Raw genomic sequence first — 9187 nt, forward strand, 5'->3', positions numbered from 1 at the left:
GTGTCCATCCAAGTCTATGCAGCACTGCAATGTCAGCACGTGTGGTGCCATGATTTCCATCGCACGGATATGAAAACTGGCCCAGAGAGAATAAATGATGTCCCAAGGGCACAGAACCAATAAAGGACAAGTTCAGGTCTTCTGTTTGTGAGCCCTTTGTTCAGCATGGGTGCCCCCTGAGGCATGGCGACAAGCCCCTGTCCCACCAAAACCGACTTCCTCTCTCCTTCCCTTTCTCTGCCCAACTCTTTGGGGAGCATCTCCCCCCAGTATCAGAGAGCCAGGCTCCAGTGGAGTGGCATAGGGAAGCTCTTTGCCTAGAAATCCAGGAGTCAAGTCAACTCTTCCTTCTCCCCATTTTCTGGGTTCAGAGGAACCACATCCCTGCCTGTCACAGCCTTGCCCAGAGACACCTCCCACCCTTCTTTCTGGAACTGTTGGCTTAACAGTCAGTTGCTTTTTATTTTTTCTATTTAAAAACATATTTTTAATGTTTTTCTTTATTTTTGAAGGAGAAAGAGAGACAGAGCATGAGCGGGGGAGGAGCAGAGAGAGAGGGAGACCCAGAATTCGAAGCAGGCTCCAGGCTCTAAGCTGTCAGCACAGAGCCCAATGTGGGGCTCAAACCCACAAACTGTCAGATGATGACCTGAGCCACAGCTGGACACTAGTGCACTGTACAATCTGGAAAGTAGGAAGAAAGCTTTAACCTGGGAGACTGTTACCAAAGACCTTCTGTAGGTTAGTTTTGGAAGTTACAGCAAAGGCAAAGATCGAGCAGACAGCGTTTGGATCATGAAGGTGCTCATAAGAGAATAGAGCTGTCCTTGCGGTTTTTGAAACAGAAAAGTTTCTGTGGTTTTTAAAAATAATTTTCAAAGGAATCATTTTTATTCACGTCCATTTGTTCACTCCACAAGTCACTCTTAAGTGCCTTTTAGCTACTAAGTGTTATCCTGTTGTAGAATACAAACATTCAAAAACCAGTCTCTGCACCCCAGGAGTTTGTTGTTATCCCTGTCATTTGTATTATTTACTCTCTTTAGTGCTTACTAGGTGCCAGAGTCTCGTAGAGTTTATAATTATCATTGTTATTTTGTATTGGCATTTGTTCCAGTTACCATAAGTTCACGGTGAGGAGTCAGAGTTTTCAAAGACTGGGTAGAATCTACGGTAAGCATGCAGGGTGAGTAGTTCAGTTTGCCAGGTAGAGAGGCAGAATGACAATGTTTGGCAGGACCAACATTTGTATGTCTGACAATGTTTGTAAACTGTCACGATTACGTGTTTGGCGGAGTACACAGCAGTGCAGAGGCGAAGGTGTACGAGTGAACTTAGCAGGATTTATGAGCAGTTGGGTTTTGCTGGTAGAAAACGTGTGCTATGGGAATGGTTGGGAATGAGGTGAATACCTAGGTAAGACAAGCTTATGGAAGTTTGTCAGTGCTATAGAAAGGAGTAGATCTTACCCGATAGGCCTTGGGAAGTTTCTTCGGTAGAATGCTTTTAGCGGCAAATAATAGGTGACTTCTAACAGCGACGAAAACAGTAGGAACCAGAAATGTTTTGATGGTTCGGTGATGTCATCAGGATCCCAGTCGTCTCTTGTTCAGTTTTGGAGTTGGTGGTGTTTTTATTTCTCCTTTCCGGGGTGGCTAATTAGCGACAGCTCCAGGTATCATACTCTCACATGGCAACATCCAGTGGGTGGGAAGGACTGCTTTTCTTTAGGTGTTTCTTTTCACTAGGAAGAGGCTTGCAGTAGACTTCCTCTAGCATTTTAAAGACTAGGTTACATCACATACTCACTCCTAAACTGGTCCCTGGTAAATCAGGTACTGTGATTAGCTTAGAATAATCCTTTCTCTTTTTGAAGCCAGGGTGAGGCCACCTTCTTTGTGTATGGAGACAGCAATATCCAAATAAAGTTGTGATTCTCTAGCAAGAATGAAGAATATGGAAGGGCTCTTAGGGAGGGAGGCGGCAGTATTTGATGCAGGGAGTTTGGAGAATTTGAAGCCGAAGACTGAGAAGATTAGATTTGAGTTAGGACACTCTGGTTATGGCATAAAATACAGATCACCAAGCCTTTTTCCCTAAAGAGCCAGTGAATATTTTAGGTGATGTGGTCTCTCAGCTCTGCCCTTGTAGTGTGAAAGCAGCCGTAGCAATATGTAAGTGAAGACCTGGGACTATGCCCCAATAAAACATTATTTACAGAACCAGATGGCAGGTTGGATTTGGCCTGTGGCCGTAGTTTTCTGAACCCTCATATGGAGGATAGGTCATAGGAAACCACATAAAGAGACTGGGAGGCAAAGGAAGCTCTTGTTTTCTTAGCCTGGTATTAGTCCATTGTGAAACTTTCAGCTGTGTAGATTGAAAACGTCAGGGGGTTCAGTTTACTCCATTAATTTTTTTTTCTGGGCCTTGGGTCTTTCTCATTTGTTTTGCTGAAAATTTTTTTATTCATTTAAGAAATAACATTAATATTTGGTGTTTTTTTTTTTTTCCTGCGAAAATCATCAGTTAAGAACTTGTGTTTGACTAGGGCAGTGGCAGGGGGAAGATAAAGCAGAGACAGAAACAGTATAGTTAATATGAATTTGTGATTCCTGAATATAAAAAGTTAGGGGGTGAGAGAGAACTCTCAGAAGATTCAGAGGTTTCCACGTTGTGTGCTGGCATTTAAATTGGACATGAAGAATGAGTAGGACTTTATCAGATGAACAGAGGAGAGCAGCAGGAATGAAGACACAGGAATTATGACTTTTTGATTATTTTGGCAATAAGTGCCTTTAATAGGTGAACTATATTTTTAATTTTCTAAGAAATTAAGGAAAAGAAACCAAAAAAAACCTGTAATCAGTAGTATGTTTTTATACTGGGTCTGATAGTTCTGTTTTTTCTAGAACGATCCCTGTTACTTCTTGATTTCTATCGGCCAGAAAAATGAACTAAGCCCTAGTGAGTTGGAGAAAATTAACTTATTTTTCATATTTGAGAGGAACTTGTATATGGTAGAACATAGTGGCAGTCACCAGGATTCTCTCTCTCTTTTTTTTTTTTTCTGAGTAAAATAGGATTGTTGCTTGTTTCACACTTTCTGACATCATGATTTCATCTATTGCTTTGAAACCTTTCTTCAAATGGATATATAGGAATGTAGGAATTTTCCAGGCAAATACCAAGAAAAAGAGTTTCCAGGAAAGGTATTCTATGACATAGCCTTCTGACTGTAACCACGTGTAAGACATCAACCCAAATAATAAAAATTTCATATAACGCAGTTGTGTTAGAGGCACCCCAACAGCACCCAGATTTAATTATTCACTAGAAGAGCTCACAGGACTCAGCATATAGTTGCACTCATGCCTGTGGTTTGGTATGGGGACAGGCTAGAAAGGCCAATCAGCACAGAGAAAAGGTGCATGGGGTGAAGTCCAGAGGAGACCAAGCGCAGGCTTCCGGGAGTCCTTTCTCTATGGAGTTAGCAGGATGTGCTTAATTCCTCCAGCATGAAATTAGGACAGCGCAAGTGAAATGTTGTCTGCCAGTACGAGGCTTATGGATACTCAGTGCCCGAGGTTTTCATCAAATGCTAATCACATAGGCATCTTCTCCTTAGCATGTCCCAAAGTTCCAGGTTTCCAGAAGGAAATCAAGTGTACGGCCTTAAGCACATTGATTTTACCAGCACTTAGGCACAGTGAGCCACTCTTGACCAGGTAGGGAATGGTGGGAACCCTCCTTAAATCCAAGATCACAGGGAACAACCAAGGGCTAGTCATTCAAGGAGGATGTTCTGAGGGTAACCATCTTTGGCCTGCTGGATGAAACCTGTTCTGTATAGGAATTATAGCCCTGACTTAATATTTGGTGGTGTCTTAAAATTTTATTTTAATAGCAAGTAATATGATGGTTACCATGGTACTGGTTTCAGTTTCATCATCCATATGAAGTAGGTATTTGTACAAAAATTACTAGGGCAATATTAGGTCATTATAATCTTTTTTTAATGTGATTAAGCTTTCATTATTATTCTTAGATATGATCAACATAATGATTTTTGATTTAAAATTAGAATAAAATCTCTTAATTATATGGAAAACCCAGGTTTGATTCCTATAGTGCTGAGTCCCTGTTTAGAGTTATATTTGATCATATTCACCAATTGTTTTCTTGCCTAAGTATACAAATAACTTTTGTATTTTTGTATTTTGCTTTATGTTTTTTCATATGCTTCCATATGGGAGACAGTCCCCCTATTGTGTTACTTTGATCTCTATCTTAATTTTCAAGGTGACTGTATCATGCGTTAATATATGGCAAGAGTAGCTTCAATGGATACCGTGTTTTGTTGTTGTTTTTTACATTTAATGAGCCTTATTGTTTTTTTATATATATATGAAATTTATTGACAAATTGGTTTCCATACAACACCCAGTGCTCATCCCAAAAGGTGCCCTCCTCAATACCCATCACCCACCCTCTCCTCCCTCCCACCCCCCATCAACCCTCAGTTTGTTCTCAGTTTTTAACAGTCTCTTATGCTTTGGCTCTCTCCCACTCTAACGTCCTTTTTTTTTTTTTTTTTTCCTTCCCCTCCCCCATGGGTTCCTATTAAGTTTCTCAGGATCCACATAAGAGTGAAACCATATGGTATCTGTCTTTCTCTGTATGGCTTATTTCACTTAGCATCACACTCTCCAGTTCCATCCACGTTGCTACAAAAGGCCATATTTCATTTTTTCTCATTGCCACGTAGTACTCCATTGTGTATATATATACCACAATTTCTTTATCCATTCATCAGTTGATGGACATTTAGGCTCTTTCCATAATTTGGCTATTGTTGAGAGTGGTGCTATGAACACTGGGGTACAAGTGCCCCTATGCATCAGTACTCCTGTATCCCTTGGGTAAATTCCTAGCAGTGCTATTGCTGGGTCATAGGGTAGGTCTATTTTTAATTTTCTGAGGAACCTCCACACTGCTTTCCAGAGCGGCTGCACCAATTTGCATTCCCACCAACAGTGCAAGAGGGTTCCCGTTTCTCCACATCCTCTCCAGCATCTATAGTCTCCTGATTTGTTCATTTTGGCCACTCTGACTGGCGTGAGGTGATACCTGAGTGTGGTTTTGATTTGTATTTCCCTGATAAGGAGCGACGCTGAACATCTTTTCATGTGCCTGTTGGCCATCTGGATGTCTTCTTTAGAGAAGTGTCTATTCACGTTTTCTGCCCATTTCTTCACTGGGTTATTTGTTTTTCGGGTGTGGAGTTTGGTGAGCTCTTTATAGATTTTAGATACTAGCCCTTTGTCCGATATGTCATTTGCAAATATCTTTTCCCATTCCGTTGGTTGCCTTTTAGTTTTGTTGGTTGTTTCCTTTGCTGTGCAGAAGCTTTTTATCTTCATAAGGTCCCAGTAATTCACTTTTGCTTTTAATTCCCTTGCCTTTGGGGATGTGTCGAGTAAGAGATTGCTACGGCTGAGGTCAGAGAGGTCTTTTCCTGCTTTCTCCTCTAAGGTTTTGATGGTTTCCTGTCTCACATTTAGGTCCTTTATCCATTTTGAGTTTATTTTTGTAAATGGTGTGAGAAAGTGGTCTAGTTTCAACCTTCTGCATGTTGCTGTCCAGTTCTCCCAGCACCATTTGTTAAAGAGGCTGTCTTTTTTCCATTGGATGTTCTTTCCTGCTTTGTCAAAGATGAGTTGGCCATACGTTTGTGGGTCTAGTTCTGGGGTTTCTATTCTATTCCATTGGTCTGTGTGTCTGTTTTTGTGCCAATACCATGATGTCTTGATGATGACAGCTTTGTAGTAGAGGCTAAAGTCTGGGATTGTGATGCCTCCTGCTTTGGTCTTCTTCTTCAAAATTCCTTTGGCTATTCGGGGCCTTTTGTGGTTCCATATGAATTTTAGGATTGCTTGTTCTAGTTTCGAGAAGAATGCTGGTGCAATTTTGATTGGGATTGCATTGAATGTATAGATAGCTTTGGGTAGTATTGACATTTTGACAATATTTATTTTTCCAATCCATGAGCAGGGAATGTTTTTCCATTTCTTTAAATCTTCTTCAATTACCTTCATAAGCTTTCTATAGTTTTCAGCATACAGATCCTTTACATCTTTGGTTAGATTGATTCCTAGGTATTTTATGCTTCTTGGTGCAATTGTGAATGGGATCATTTTCTTTATTTGTCTTTCTGTTGCTTCATTGTTAGTGTATAAGAATGCAACTGATTTCTGTACATTGATTTTGTATCCTGCAACTTTGCTGAATTCATGTATCAGTTCTAGCAGACTTTTGGTGGAGTCTATCGGATTTTCCATGTATAATATGTCATCTGCAAAAAGCGAAAGCTTGACTTCATCTTTGCCAATTTTGATGCCTTTGATTTCCTTTTGTTGTCTGATTGCTGATGCTAGAACTTCCAGCACTATGTTAAACAACAGCGGTGAGAGTGGGCATCCCTGTCGTGTTCCTGATCTCAGGGAAAAAGCTCTCAGTTTTTCCCCGTTGAGGATGATGTTAGCTGTGGGCTTTTCATAAATGGCTTTTATGATCTTTAAGTATGTTCCTTCTATCCCGACTTTCTCAAGGGTTTTTATTAAGAAAGGGTGCTGGATTTTGTCAAAGGCCTTTTCTGCATCGATTGACAGGATCATATGGTTCTTCTCTTTTTTTTTTGTTAATGTGATGTATCACGTTGATTGATTTGCGAATGTTGAACCAGCCCTGCATCCCAGGAATGAATCCCACTTGATCATGGTGAATAATTCTTTTTATATGCTGTTGAATTCGATTTGCTAGTATCTTATTGAGAATTTTTGCATCCATATTCATCAGGGATATTGGCCTGTAGTTCTCTTTTTTTACTGGGTCTCTGTCTGGTTTAGGAATCAAAGTAATACTGGCTTCATAGAATGAGTCTGGAAGTTTTCCTTCCCTTTCTATTTCTTGGAATAGCTTGAGAAGGATAGGTATTATCTCTGCTTTAAACGTCTGGTAGAACTCCCCTGGGAAGCCATCTGGTCCTGGACTCTTATTTGTTGGGAGATTTTTGATAACCGATTCAATTTCTTCGCTGGTTATGGGTCTGTTCAAGCTTTCTCTTTCCTCCTGATTGAGTTTTGGAAGAGTGTGGGTGTTCAGGAATTTGTCCATTTCTTCCAGGTTGTCCAATTTGTTGGCATATAATTTTTCATAGTATTCCCTGATAATTGTTTGTATCTAATGAGCCTTATTGTTACAGCAGTATTAAGTTCACAGCAAAATATAATAGAAAGTACAGAGAGTGTCCATATGCCATACCATGCTCCCGTACACGCCTAGCCTCCCCTGTTGTCAACATCTTGCACAACAGTGGTCCATTTTGAGTAGTATATATTTTTCAGTTCCTTTGTTTAGTTTTGAGCGAGAGAGCATGAACGTGTGTGAGCAGCAAAGGGGCAGAGAGAGAGGGGAGAAAGAATCCTGTGCTGTCAGCACCGATACTGATGCAGGACTTGATCCCATGAACTGTGAGGTCATGACCTGAGCTCAGATCCAGACTTGGACGCTGAACCAACTGAGCCACCCAGGCACCCTGACAACAGTGGTGCATTTTATATGGACACTAACTCATCATTTTCAGGCAAAGTCTCTAATTTGCATTAGTGCTCAGCCTTGGTGTTATACATTCTATGAGTTTTAACAAATGTGTAATGATGTGAATCCACCTTTGTGGTATCGTGTGAAAGAGTTTCACTGCCTTAAAAGTCCTCTGTGCTGTGCCCCTTTATTCCTACATTCACCCCAACCCTTACCTCCATAGTCTTGCTCTCTCCAGAGTGTCATATGGTTAGAATTATACAGTGGATATCTTTGAATGTTTAGAAAATTAAATTCCCCCGTAATTGAATGTACGCATTCAAGATATTCTTTGCACTTGGTTTTGTTTTGTTGCTCATCAGTAGAGGATCTGATGATATATGCCTTCCATGAAAAAAAGCATGATTTCTCTAGATGTGTGTCACCTAATGGGGAGGGTTGAGAAAAATGACATCATCAACCACTACATTGCACTCACATTGGGATCATCCTCCTCTGTGATGTGCGATGGGTCTAGATAGACTCTTTAGCAATGGAAGGAGACAGTCTCAAGAGGTTAGAACTTTATCAAACTGGAATGTCAAATCCTTCTTACTTACTTTGCCAATGGAAATAAGGCCAGGGAGAGTCTGTTTGCTATGGTTTGGCCCTGCTGCAAAGTACAATAGCTATAGAGCACACTTTGTGAGGGGGTGTTTCATCCTAAAACTGAACACTCTGTACTGAAGGACTGGGGAAGTTCTGCCGTGTTACAGCAAAAATAAACATACTCTCTTTTAACTCCTCTAGTAGTGGAAGTCCAGAAAAATCATGCTGGTTTCAGTTTGACATTGTCAGCTTAGGATAATCATTCTCCTAATGATACCATTTTCCTCCTGCATCATAGAGTCGGTCAGTGATGGTCATTGTAAACATCAGTTCACCTGTAGGTGTCAAATTCCGATAAAACCTATTCTTGCTTTTGGTCAATATAGAGGAGAAAGTAAGATTTCTTAATGCTTTAAGCCTACCAATGGTATAATTACCATTCAGTGCAGTGTGGTTTCCAGGTGTGGTCCCAATGGAATACTTTTGAACAAATCATTAGCTGTACACTTGTAATTGCCTATATTTTTCGATTGTTGATTTAACATGTATTTTGCTTTCTTCTTTAGGAGCAGATAAGAATGCTGAAGAAGACTCTATAACCAGGTAGGATTTTTATGGATTTGTAAAAATGACATTTGTTGGAGCACCTGGGTGGCTCATTCGGTTAAGGGTGTGACTCTTGATTTCAACTCAGGTTTGTGAGTTCAAGCCCCACGTCGGGTTTTGTGCTGACAGCCTCCTTGGGGTATGTTTCCCTCTTTCTGTGTGCACTCACTCTCAAAGTATAAAGGAAGGAAATGAAATGAAACGGCAAATAAAAGGAAAGGGAATGAAATGAATGAACTGAAAATTTTGTGTTTCCTAAGGGAACGCACAGAACAAAAGCAGTTGTTGAGTGTTCTACCCTGGACTAGACACTGTATCCTATACGTAACATCTGTTAAGTTATATAGTCATTGCCTAGCTTTGCAAAGTAGCTGTGTTATTGTAGCCTACT

Source organism: Lynx canadensis, chromosome D3 (assembly GCF_007474595.2).
Source record: "Lynx canadensis isolate LIC74 chromosome D3, mLynCan4.pri.v2, whole genome shotgun sequence".
In the NCBI taxonomy this organism is placed as follows: Eukaryota; Metazoa; Chordata; class Mammalia; order Carnivora; family Felidae; genus Lynx; species Lynx canadensis.